Below are 12,202 nucleotides of genomic sequence, written 5' to 3' on the forward strand. Positions count from 1 at the left end.
TAATAGGCTAGTCCCCTAACAAGTCTCACAGACATTCCTACCGGTCAGGATTGCTGATGCTGGGCTGTCTAACATAGTTTGTACGAGGGGTGAGTGAGAATGAAAGAGAAAGAAAGACTCTGGTCATGTGTTGAGATTAGGGGCCCTGTGTCCTGAAAGCTTTCTTCTTTTTACCCTCTCTCTCTCCCTCCCTCCCTCCCTCCTCTCTCTCTCTCTCTCTCTCTCTCTCTCTCCCTCCCGCCCTCCCCTCTCTCTCTCTCCCGCCCTCCCCTCTCTCTCTCTCCCGCCCTCCCCTCTCTCTCTCTCTCTCCCTCCCTCTCCTCTCTCTCTCCCTCCCTCCCCTAACTCCCTCCCTCCCCTCTCTCTCTCCCTCCCTCCCTCCCCTCTCTCTCTCTCTCTCTCTCTCTCTCTCTCACTCTCTCTCTCTCTCTCACTACAATTGGTTCACTTCCGGTTCAGTTTAGTTATCCGGGCTATCGTCACTGGGATACATCACGTTGAGTCAAATCAATACCTAGAGGTCACATACTGCACCAATCAGCTAACAGCAGTCTCCTTCCCGACCAGCAGGTAAACTCCCTCTTTACCTCTGTAGTCTGGTCTCCTTCACCACCAGCAGGTAAACTCCCTCTTTACCTCTATAGTCTGGTATCCTTCACCACCAGCAGGTAAACTCCCTCTTTCCCTCTGTAGTCTGGTCTCCTTCACCACCAGCAGGTAAACTCCCTCTTTACCTCTGTAGTCTGGTCTCCTTCACCACCAGCAGGTAAACTCCCTCTTTCCCTCTGTAGTCTGGTCTCCTTCACCACCAGCAGGTAAACTCCCTCTTTACCTCTGTAGTCTGGTCTCCTTCACCACCAGCAGGTAAACTCCCTCTTTACCTCTGTAGTCTGGTCTCCTTCCCCACCAGCAGGTAAACTCCCTCTTTACCTCTGTAGTCTGGTCTCCTTCCCCAACCAGCAGGTAAACTCCCTCTGTAGTCTGGTCTCCTTCACCACCAGCAGGTAAACTCCCTCTTTACCTCTGTAGTCTGGTCTCCTTCCCCACCAGCAGGTAAGCTCCCTCTTTACCTCTGTAGTCTGGTCTCCTCCCCCACCAGCAGGTAAACTCCCTCCTTACCTCTGTAGTCTGGTCTCCTTCACCCCCAGCAGGTAAACTCCCTCTTTACCTCTGTAGTCTGGTCTCCTTCACCCCCAGCAGGTAAACTCCCTCTGTAGTCTGGTCTCCTTCACCACCAGCAGGTAAACTCCCTCTTTACCTCTGTAGTCTGGTCTCCTTCACCCCCAGCAGGTAAACTCCCTCTGTAGTCTGGTCTCCTTCACCACCAGCAGGTAAACTCCCTCTTTACCTCTGTAGTCTGGTCTCCTTCACCAACAACAGGTAAACTCCCCAAGTAGTCTGGTCTCCTTCATCACCAGCAGGTAAACTCCCTCTTTACCTCTGTAGTCTGGTCTCCTTCACCACCAGCAGGTAAACTCCCTCTTTACCTCTGTAGTCTGGTCTCCTTCCCCACCAGCAGGTAAACTCCCTCTTTTACCTCTGTAGTCTGGTCTCCTTCACCACCAGCAGGTAAACTCCCTCTTTACCTCTGTAGTCTGGTCTCCTTCACCACCAGCAGGTAAACTCCCTCTTTCCCTCTGTAGTCTGGTCTCCTTCACCACCAGCAGGTAAACTCCCTCTTTACCTCTGTAGTCTGGTCTCCTTCCCCACCAGCAGGTAAACTCCCTCTTTACCTCTGTAGTCTGGTCTCCTTCACCACCAGCAGGTAAACTCCCTCTTTACCTCTGTAGTCTGGTCTCCTTCCCCACCAGCAGGTAAACTCCCTCTTTACCTCTGTAGTCTGGTCTCCTTCACCCCCAGCAGGTAAACTCCCTCTTTACCTCTGTAGTCTGGTCTCCTTCACCACCAGCAGGTAAACTCCCTCTTTACCTCTGTAGTCTGCTCTCCTTCCCCACCAGCAGGTAAACTCCCTCTGTAGTCTGGTCTCCTTCACCCCCAGCAGGTAAACTCCCTCTTTACCTCTGTAGTCTGGTCTCCTTCACCACCAGCAGGTAAACTCCCTCTTTACCTCTGTAGTCTGGTCTCCTTCACCACCAGCAGGTAAACTCCCTCTTTACCTCTGTAGTCTGGTCTCCTTCACCACCAGCAGGTAAACTCCCTCTTTACCTCTGTAGTCTGGTCTCCTTCACCACCAGCAGGTAAACTCCCTCTGTAGTCTGGTCTCCTTCACCAGCAGCAGGTAAACTCCCTCTTTACCTCTGTAGTCTGGTCTCCTTCACCACCAGCAGGTAAACTCCCTCTTTACCTCTGTAGTCTGGTCTCCTTCACCACCAGCAGGTAAACTCCCTCTTTACCTCTGTAGTCTGGTCTCCTTCCCCACCAGCAGGTAAACTCCCTCTTTACCTCTGTAGTCTGGTCTCCTTCACCACCAGCAGGTAAACTCCCTCTTTACCTCTGTAGTCTGGTCTCCTTCACCCCCAGCAGGTAAACTCCCTCTTTACCTCTGTAGTCTGGTCTCCTTCACCACCAGCAGGTAAACTCCCTCTTTACCTCTGTAGTCTGGTCTCCTTCACCACCAGCAGGTAAACTCCCTCTTTACCTCTGTAGTCTGGTCTCCTTCACCACCAGCAGGTAAACTCCCTCTTTACCTCTGTAGTCTGGTCTCCTTCCCCACCAGCAGGTAAACTCCCTCTGTAGTCTGGTCTCCTTCACCCCCAGCAGGTAAACTCCCTCTTTACCTCTGTAGTCTGGTCTCCTTCACCACCAGCAGGTAAACTCCCTCTTTACCTCTGTAGTCTGGTCTCCTTCACCACCAGCAGGTAAACTCCCTCTTTACCTCTGTAGTCTGGTCTCCTTCCCCACCAGCAGGTAAACTCCCTCTTTACCTCTGTAGTCTGGTCTCCTTCACCACCAGCAGGTAAACTCCCTCTGTAGTCTGGTCTCCTTCACCACCAGCAGGTAAACTCCCTCTTTACCTCTGTAGTCTGGTCTCCTTCACCACCAGCAGGTAAACTCCCTCTTTACCTCTGTAGTCTGGTCTCCTTCACCACCAGCAGGTAAACTCCCTCTTTCCCTCTGTAGTCTGGTCTCCTTCCCCACCAGCAGGTAAACTCCCTCTGTAATCTGGTCTCCTTCACCACCAGCAGGTAAACTCCCTCTTTCCCTCTGTAGTCTGGTCTCCGTCACCACCAGCAGGTAAACTCCCTCTGTAGTCTGGTCTCCTTCACCCCCAGCAGGTAAACTCCCTCTTTACCTCTGTAGTCTGGTCTCCTTCACCACCAGCAGGTAAACTCCCTCTTTACCTCTGTAGTCTGGTCTCCTTCACCACCAGCAGGTAAACTCCCTCTTTACCTCTGTAGTCTGGTCTCCTTCACCCCCAGCAGGTAAACTCCCTCTTTACCTCTGTAGTCTGGTCTCCTTCACCACCAGCAGGTAAACTCCCTCTTTCCCTCTGTAGTCTGGTCTCCTCCCCCACCAGCAGGTAAACTCCCTCTTTACCTCTGTAGTCTGGTCTCCTCCCCCACCAGCAGGTAAACTCTGTCTGTAGTCTGGTCTCCTTCACCACCAGCAGGTAAACTCCCTCTTTACCTCTGTAGTCTGGTCTCCTTCCCCACCAGCAGGTAAACTCCCTCTTTACCTCTGTAGTCTGGTCTCCTTCACCACCAGCAGGTAAACTCCCTCTTTACCTCTGTAGTCTGGTCTATGTTACCATACCCGGTCTGCTAGGTGGTTGCTATGTTACCAGACCCGGTCTGCTAGGTGGTTGCTATGTTACCAGACCCGGTCTGCTAGGTGGTTGCTATGTTACCATACCCGGTCTGCTAGGTGGTTGCTATGTTACCAGACTCGGTCTGCTAGGTGGTTGCTATGTTACCAGACCCGGTCTGCTAGGTGGTTGCTATGTTACCATACCCGGTCTGCTAGGTGGTTGCTATGTTACCATACCCGGTCTGCTAGGTGGTTGCTATGTTACCATACCCGGTCTGTTAGGTGGTTGCTATGTTACCATACCCGGTCTGCTAGGTGGTTGCTATGTTACCAGACCCGGTCTGCTAGGTGGTTGCTACTTAAAGTCCCCCAGGATATTCACAGTATTAGGCAAGACTGCCTTCTCTTCTTGTGCAGACAGACCTGGGACCAGGCTACAGACAGATCTAGGACCAGGCTACAGACAGATCTGGGACCAGGCTACAGACAGATCTAGGACCAGGCTACAGACAGATCTAGGACCAGGCTACAGACAGATCTAGGACCAGGCTACAGACAGATCTGGGACCAGGCTACAGACAGACCTGGGACCAGGCTACAGACAGACCTGGGACCAGGCTACAGACATACCTGGGACCAGGCTACAGACAGATCTGGGACCAGGCTACAGACAGATCTGGGACCAGGCTACAGACAGACCTGGGACCAGGCTACAGACAGACCTGGGACCAGGCTACAGACAGATCTGGGACCAGGCTACAGACAGACCTGGGACCAGGCTACAGACAGACCTGGGACCAGGCTACAGACAGATCTGGGACCATGAGTGGGACAGACACAGAACTATGACTGAAACAGATACAGTTGTCTCATATTATTTTTGATTTACTCCTGCACTGTGCGTGTGTGCACTAGACTGACACGGTGCCTGAGTTTGATGCTGTGTAATCCTAGGAGGTAAGCCTCCTGGGGTAGGTGACAGACTGGCCTGTCTCAGGACCTCCAGCTGTCTGTCTTCCTTGGGGACTAATAGAGATTAATACAGATTAATACCAGCCTGAACAACCAGCTCCTATTGTCAGATTAATACCAGCCTGAACAACCAGCCTGAACAACCAGCTCCTATCCTCAGATTAATACCAGCCTGAACAACCAGCTCCTATCGTCAGATTAATACCAGCCTGAACAACCAGCTCCTATCGTCAGATTAATACCAGCTTGAACAACCAGCCTGAACAACCAGCTCCTATCGTCAGATTAATACCAGCCTGAACAACCAGCTCCTATCGTCAGATTAATACCAGCCTGAACAACCAGCTCCTATCGTCAGATTAATACCAGCCTGAACAACCAGCTCCTATCATCAGATTAATACCAGCCTGAACAACCAGCTCCTATCGTCAGATTAATACCAGCCTGAACAACCAGCCTGAACAACCAGCTCCTATCGTCAGATTAATACCAGCCTGAACAACCAGCTCCTATCGTCAGATTAATACCAGCCTGAACAACCAGCCTGAACAACCAGCTCCTATCGTCAGATTAATACCAGCCTGAACAACCAGCCTGAACAACCAGCTCCTATCGTCAGATTAATACCAGCCTCAACAACCAGCTCCTATTGTCAGATTAATACCAGCCTGAACAACCAGCCTGAACAACCAGCTCCTATCGTCAGATTAATACCAGCCTCAACAACCAGCTCCTATCGTCATGTTTAACATGACTTTTGGTCCTCAGATCCTCAAAAAGTTCTACATCTGCACCATCGAGAGCATCCTGACCGGTTGCATCACCGCCTGGTATGGTAACTGCTCGGCCTCCGACCACAAGGTACTACAGAGGGTAGTGCGTATGGCCCAGTACATCACTGGGGCCAAGCTTCCTGCTATCCAGGACCTCTATACCAGGCGGTGTCAGAGGAAGACCCTAAAAATTGTCAAAGACTCCAACCACCCAAGTCATAGACTGTTCTCCATGTTACCTCACGGCAAGTGGTACCGATGCACCAAGTCTGGAACCAACAGGACCCTGAACAGCTTCTACCCCCCCAAGCCATAAGACTGCTAAATAGTTAGTCCGGGTAGCTATTGGTTAACTAAGCAATAATCTGCATTGACCCTTTCTTGACTCATCACATACACTGCTGCTGTTTATTATCTATCCTGTTACCTAGTCACTTTATCCCGACCTAAGGTGCCTTCGGAAAGTATTCAGACCCCTTGAATTTTTCCACATTTTGTTACATTACAGCCTTATTCTAAAACAATACCCCATAACGACTAAGTGGAAACAGGTTTTTAGATTGGTTTGCAAATGTATAAAAAATAAATAATAATAATAATAATACCTAGTTTAAATAAGTATTCAGACCCAGATCTGCCCATCCCACTGGTACACTGAGAGTCCCTAAATTCTTTGAACCTGTCTGGTAACACTGTCAATCTGAACTACTGTCTGTGTATATGCAGACAGCCCTGTCCTATGGATAGGGCTCTATGCACACAGCCCTGTCCTATGGATAGGGCTCTATGCACACAGTCCTGTCCTATGGATAGGGCTCTATGCACACAGTCCTGTCCTATGAATAGGGCTCTATGCACACAGTCCTGTCCTATGGATAGGGCTCTATGCACACAGCCCTGTCCTATGGATAGGGCTCTATGCACACAGCCCTGTCCTATGAATAGGGCTCTATGCACAAACAAAAAAACGAGTTTATGACAGCTAATTATTGTATTGAACTACTGTCTTCTCAATCTGAGCTCAAGTTTTCTATACCAGAACCATGTGGGTCTAAGGGGAGAAGACATAGAAGGGTTACGTCAATCTGAAGCATAGCAAAGTAGTTCAGAGAACCAGGAAACACTCAAGCCTGTACTGTCACTGAGCACATGTGAAACATTAACTGAATACAGGACAACAACAACAACAACAACAACGAGAAAGACAAAACGATAAATTACAAAGATCTTGAACTCACCCGACACTAACAAGATGATGCACTGCAATATTATTCCAATCTCGGGTTCTGCTGTTCAGTCAACGTTCTAGTTCCCGTCGACTCGTGTTATTGACGGTGCTGTCTATCTCTCTCACCCTCCTCTGTCTGAAAAAGGCACTGTTGTCTTGCTATGTCTGTTCTCTGAGAGGGACGGAGGGAGAGAGGTGGGGAGGGGAGGGAGAGAGGTGGGGAGGGAGGAGGGGAGAGGCTGTGGGGGGAGAGAGGGGGACGGGGAGGAGGGGAGAGGCTTTGTGGGGAGAGAGGGGGACAGGGAGGAGGGGAGAGGCTGTGGGGGGAGAGAGGGGGACAGGGAGGAGGGGAGAGGCTGTGGGGGGAGAGAGGGGGACAGGGAGGAGGGGAGAGGTTGTGGGGGGAGAGAGGGGGACAGGGAGGAGGGGAGAGGCTGTGTGGGGAGAGAGGGGGACAGGGAGGAGGGGAGAGGCTGTGGGGGGAGAGAGGGGGACAGGGAGGAGGGGAGAGGCTGTGGGGGGAGAGAGGGGGACAGGGAGGAGGGGAGAGGTTGTGGGGGGAGAGAGGGGGACAGGGAGGAGGGGAGAGGTTGTGGGGGGAGAGAGGGGGACAGGGAGGAGGGGAGAGGCTGTGTGGGGAGAGAGGGGGACAGGGAGGAGGGGAGAGGCTGTGGGGAGAGATAGGGGGACGGGGAGGAGGGGAGAGGCTGTGGGGGGAGAGAGGGGGACAGGAAGGAGGGGAGAGGCTGTGTGGGGAGAGAGGGGGACAGGGAGGAGGGGAGAGGCTGTGGGGGGAGAGAGGGGGACCCTCTAGCACCAGGGTCAGCTGTACCCCCTCTAGCCCCAGGGTCAGCTGTACCCCCTCTAGCCCCAGGGTCAGCTGTACCCCCTCTAGCCCCAGGGTCAGCTGTACCCCCTCTAGCACCAGGGTCAGCTTTACCCCCTCTAGCACCAGGGTCAGCTGTACCCCCTCTAGCACCAGGGTCAGCTTTACCCCCTCTAGCACCAGGGTCAGCTGTACCCCCTCTAGCACCAGGGTCAGCTGTACCCCCTCTAGCACCAGGGTCAGCTGTACCCCCTCTAGCCCCAGGGTCAGCTGTAGCCCCTCTAGCCCCAGGGTCAGCTGTACCCCCTCTAGCCCCAGGGTCAGCTGTACCCCCTCTAGCACCAGGGTCAGCTTTACCCCCTCTAGCACCAGGGTCAGCTGTACCCCCTCTAGAACCAGGGTCAGCTGTACCCCCTCTAGCACCAGGGTCAGCTGTACCCCCTCGAGCACCAGGGTCAGCTGTACCCCCTCTAGCACCAGGGCCAGCTGTACCCCCTCTAGCACCAGGGTCAGTCACTTTCAAATGTTGTTTTTCACCATCATTGTAAGCCTGCCACACACACACACACACTATACAATAAATTTATTAAACATCAGAATGAGTGTGAGTTTTTGTCACAATCCGGCTCGTGGGAAGTGACAAAGAGCTCTTATAGAACCAGGGCACAAATAATAATATAATAATAATCAATCATTTTGCTCTTTATTTAACCATCTTACATATAAAACCTTATTTGTTCATAAAAAAATGATGAAATAACTCACCACAGGTTAATGAGAAGGGTGTGCTTGAAAGGATGCACATAACTCTGCAATGTTGGGTTGTATTGGAGAGAGTCTCAGTCTTAAATCATTTTCCACACACAGTCTGAGCCTGTATTTAGTTTTCATGCTAGTGAGGGCCGAGAATCCACTCTCACATAGGTAAGTGGTTGCAAAGGGCATCAGTGTCTTAACAGCGATTTGCCAAGGCAGGATACTCTGAGTGCAGCCCTATCCAGAAATCTGGCAGTGGCTTCTGATTAAATTACATTTTCACAGAATCACTTGTTGCAATTTGATGAGGCTCTCTTGTTCAGATATCAGTAAGTGGACTGGAGGCAGGGCATGAAAGGGATAACGAATCCAGTTGTTTGTGTCGTCCGTTTTGGGAAAGTACCTGCGTAATTTCACACCCAACTCACTCAGGTGCACATCTATATCACATCTGACATTGTCCGTAAGCTTGAGTTCATTTGCACACAAAAAAATCATACAATGATGGAAAGACCTGTGTATTGTCCTTGTTAATGCAGACAGAGAAGAGCTCCAACTTCTTAATCATAGCCTCAATTTAGTCCCGCACATTGAATATAGTTGTGAAGAGTCCCTGTTATCCTAGAGTCAGATCATTCAGGCGAGAAAAAATGGACATGCTTCTTCACCTGCATTGCTTGTTTTTCCATAGCCTGGTTCCTCTCTAGGTTTCTTCCTAGGTTCTGGCCTTTCTAGGGAGTTTTTCCTAGGTTTCTTCCGAGGTTCTGGCCTTTCTAGGGAGTTTTTCCTAGGTTCTGGCCTTTCTAGGGAGTTTTTCCTAGGTTCTGGCCTTTCTATGACGTTTTTCCTAGGTTCTGGCCTTTCTAGGGAGTTTTTCCTAGGTTCTGGCCTTTCTAGGAAGTTTTCCCTAGGTTCTGGCCTTTCTAGGAAGTTTTCCCTAGGTTTCTTCCTAGGTTCTGGCCTTTCTAGGGAGTTTTCCCTAGGTTCTGGCCTTTCTAGGGAGTTTTTCCTAGGTTCTGGCCTTTCTAGGGAGTTTTTCCTAGGTTTCTTCCTAGGTTCTGGCCTTTCTAGGGAGTTTTCCCTAGGTTCTGGCCTTTCTAGGGAGTTTTTCCTAGGTTCTGGCCTTTCTAGGGAGTTTTCCCTAGGTTTCTTCCTAGGTTCTGGCCTTTCTAGGGAGTTTTCCCTAGGTTCTGGCCTTTCTAGGGAGTTTTTCCTAGGTTTCTTCCTAGGTTCTGGCCTTTCTAGGGAGTTTTTCCTAGGTTTCTTCCGAGGTTCTGGCCTTTCTAGGGAGTTTTTCCTAGGTTCTGGCCTTTCTAGGGAGTTTTTCCTAGGTTCTGGCCTTTCTATGAAGTTTTTCCTAGGTTCTGGCCTTTCTAGGGAGTTTTTCCTAGGTTCTGGCCTTTCTAGGAAGTTTTCCCTAGGTTCTGGCCTTTCTAGGAAGTTTTCCCTAGGTTTCTTCCTAGGTTCTGGCCTTTCTAGGGAGTTTTCCCTAGGTTCTGGCCTTTCTAGGGAGTTTTTCCTAGGTTCTGGCCTTTCTAGGGAGTTTTTCCTAGGTTTCTTCCTAGGTTCTGGCCTTTCTAGGGAGTTTTCCCTAGGTTCTGGCCTTTCTAGGGAGTTTTTCCTAGGTTCTGGCCTTTCTAGGAAGTTTTCCCTAGGTTTCTTCCTAGGTTCTGGCCTTTCTAGGGAGTTTTCCCTAGGTTCTGGCCTTTCTAGGGAGTTTTTCCTAGGTTTCTTCCTAGGTTCTGGCCTTTCTAGGGAGTTTTTCCTAGGTTCTGGCCTTTCTAGGGAGTTTTTCCTAGGTTCTGGCCTTTCTAGGGAGTTTTCCCTAGGGTTTTTCCTAGGTTCTGGCCTTTCTAGGGAGTTTTTCCTAGGTTCTGGCCTTTCTAGGAAGTTTTCCCTAGGTTTTTTCCTAGGTTCTGGCCTTTCTAGGGAGTTTTTCCTAGGTTTCTTCCTAGGTTTTGGCCTTTCTAGGGAGTTTTTCCTAGCCACCGTGCTTCTACACCTGCATTGCTTTGCTGTTTGGGGTTTTGGGCTGGGTTTCTGCACAGCACTTTGAGATATGAGCTGATGTACGAAAGGCTTTATAAATACATTTGATCGATTGATTGACAAACACCAGGATCTGTGCCAGGCCAGCCATGTCTGGTGACTCAGCCAGCTGTAACGCATAGAATTCACTGGCTTTTATGTGAAGCAGTAATTGTTTCAAAACATCTCCTGCCATGTCATTGATGCGTCATGAAACCGTGTTGTTTGATGAAGTCATTGTCTGTATAGTTTTTTTGTCCTTGTATCGGTCTTGTCTGTCCTAGCCACTCCTCCACAATAGTATGGGTCTTGTCTGTCCTAGCCACTCCTCCACAATAGTATGGGTCATGTCTGTCCTAGCCCCTCCTCTACAATAGTATGGGTCTTGTCTGTCCTAGCCACTCCTCCACAATAGTATGGGTCTTGTCTGTCCTAGCCACTCCTCCACAATAGTATGGGTCATGTCTGTCCTAGCCCCTCCTCTACAATAGTATGGGTCTTGTCTGTCCTAGCCACTCCTCTACAATAGTATGGGTCTTGTCTGTCCTAGCCACTCCTCTACAATAGTATGGGTCTTGCCTGTCCTAGCCACTCCTCCACAATAGTATGGGTCTTGTCTGTCCTAGCCACTCCTCCACAATAGTATGGGTCTTGTCTGTCCTAGCCACTCCTCCACAATAGTATGGGTCTTGTCTGTCCTAGCCCCTCCTCCACAATAGTATGGGTCTTGTCTGTCCTAGCCACTCCTCCACAATAGTATGGGTCTTGTCTGTCCTAGCAACTCCTCCACAATAGTATGGGGCTTGTCTGTCCTAGCCACTCCTCCACAATAGTATGGGTCTTGTCTGTCCTAGCCACTCCTCTACAATAGTATGGGTCTTGTCTGTCCTAGCCACTCCTCTACAATAGTATGGGTCTTGTCTGTCCTAGCCACTCCTCCACAATAGTATGGGGCTTGCCTGTCCTAGCCCCTCGGTAGCTCACCATATAAGATGCTTCTAGAACCTTCTTATTAATGGTATCTGTTGCTTTTATACATGTCTTACTACTCGAAAGTTGTCTTTATTCTCACTCAAAAAACTACTGTGTCTTATTTTTCAAATTGTCATGTTTAGTTTCTAAATGTCTGCGCAAGAGTGAAGGTTTCCTGTGAGAGAGTAACGGTTAATGTGATTGGATGAGTATCGGTTAATGTGATTGGATGAGTATCGGTTAATGTGATTGGATGAGTAACGGTTAATGTGATTGGATGAGTATCGGTTAATGTGATTGGATGAGTAACGGTTAATGTGATTGGATGAGCAACGATTAATGTGATTGGATGAGTATCGGTTAATGTGATTGGATGAGTATCGGTTAATGTGATTGGATGAGTAACGGTTAATGTGATTGGATGAGTATCGGTTAATGTGATTGGATGAGTAACGGTTAATGTGATTGGATGAGCAACGGTTAATGTGATTGGATGAGTAACGGTTAATGTGATTGGATGAGTATCGGTTAATGTGATTGGATGAGTAACGGTTAATGTGATTGGATGAGTATCGGTTAATGTGATTGGATGAGTAACGGTTAATGTGATTGGATGAGCAACGATTAATGTGATTGGATGAGTATCGGTTAATGTGATTGGATGAGTAACGGTTAATGTGATTGGATGAGCAACGGTTAATGTGATTGGATGAGTAACGGTTAATGTGATTGGATGAGTAACGGTTAATGTGATTGGATGAGTAACGGTTAATGTGATTGGATGAGCAACGGTTAATGTGATTGGATGAGTAACGGTTAATGTGATTGGATGTTCATTATGTGACTAGGCTTCCTGTATTTGACATTGTGTTGTTATTTCACTGAACACTAGATGGTTTCATTTTATTTTTGGCAGTGAAACGAGGCTATACAGGAGAT

The 12,202-nt window shown here is 49.4% G+C and overlaps 1 long non-coding RNA gene across 3 annotated transcripts; it reads left to right on the plus strand.

The window, feature by feature from the left end:
• Positions 1-624: 624 nt before the first annotated feature.
• Positions 625-2,264, plus strand: LOC149974613 (uncharacterized). 3 transcript variants are annotated; one of them, XR_016489254.1, is made up of 5 exons: positions 625-668; positions 964-1,151; positions 1,422-1,667; positions 1,717-2,002; positions 2,199-2,264. It is a non-coding gene; the product is annotated as an uncharacterized LOC149974613 (long non-coding RNA). The 3 variants fall into 3 exon arrangements; XR_016489253.1 differs by lacking the exon at positions 625-668 and having other exon boundaries at positions 952-1,151; XR_016489252.1 differs by lacking the exons at positions 625-668; positions 964-1,151 and adding an exon at positions 1,284-1,331.
• The last annotated feature ends 9,938 nt before the right edge of the window (positions 2,265-12,202 follow it).

Source organism: Oncorhynchus mykiss, chromosome 20 (assembly GCF_057628025.1).
Source record: "Oncorhynchus mykiss isolate SJ-2025 chromosome 20, ASM5762802v1, whole genome shotgun sequence".
NCBI classification, from domain to species: domain Eukaryota; kingdom Metazoa; phylum Chordata; class Actinopteri; order Salmoniformes; family Salmonidae; genus Oncorhynchus; species Oncorhynchus mykiss.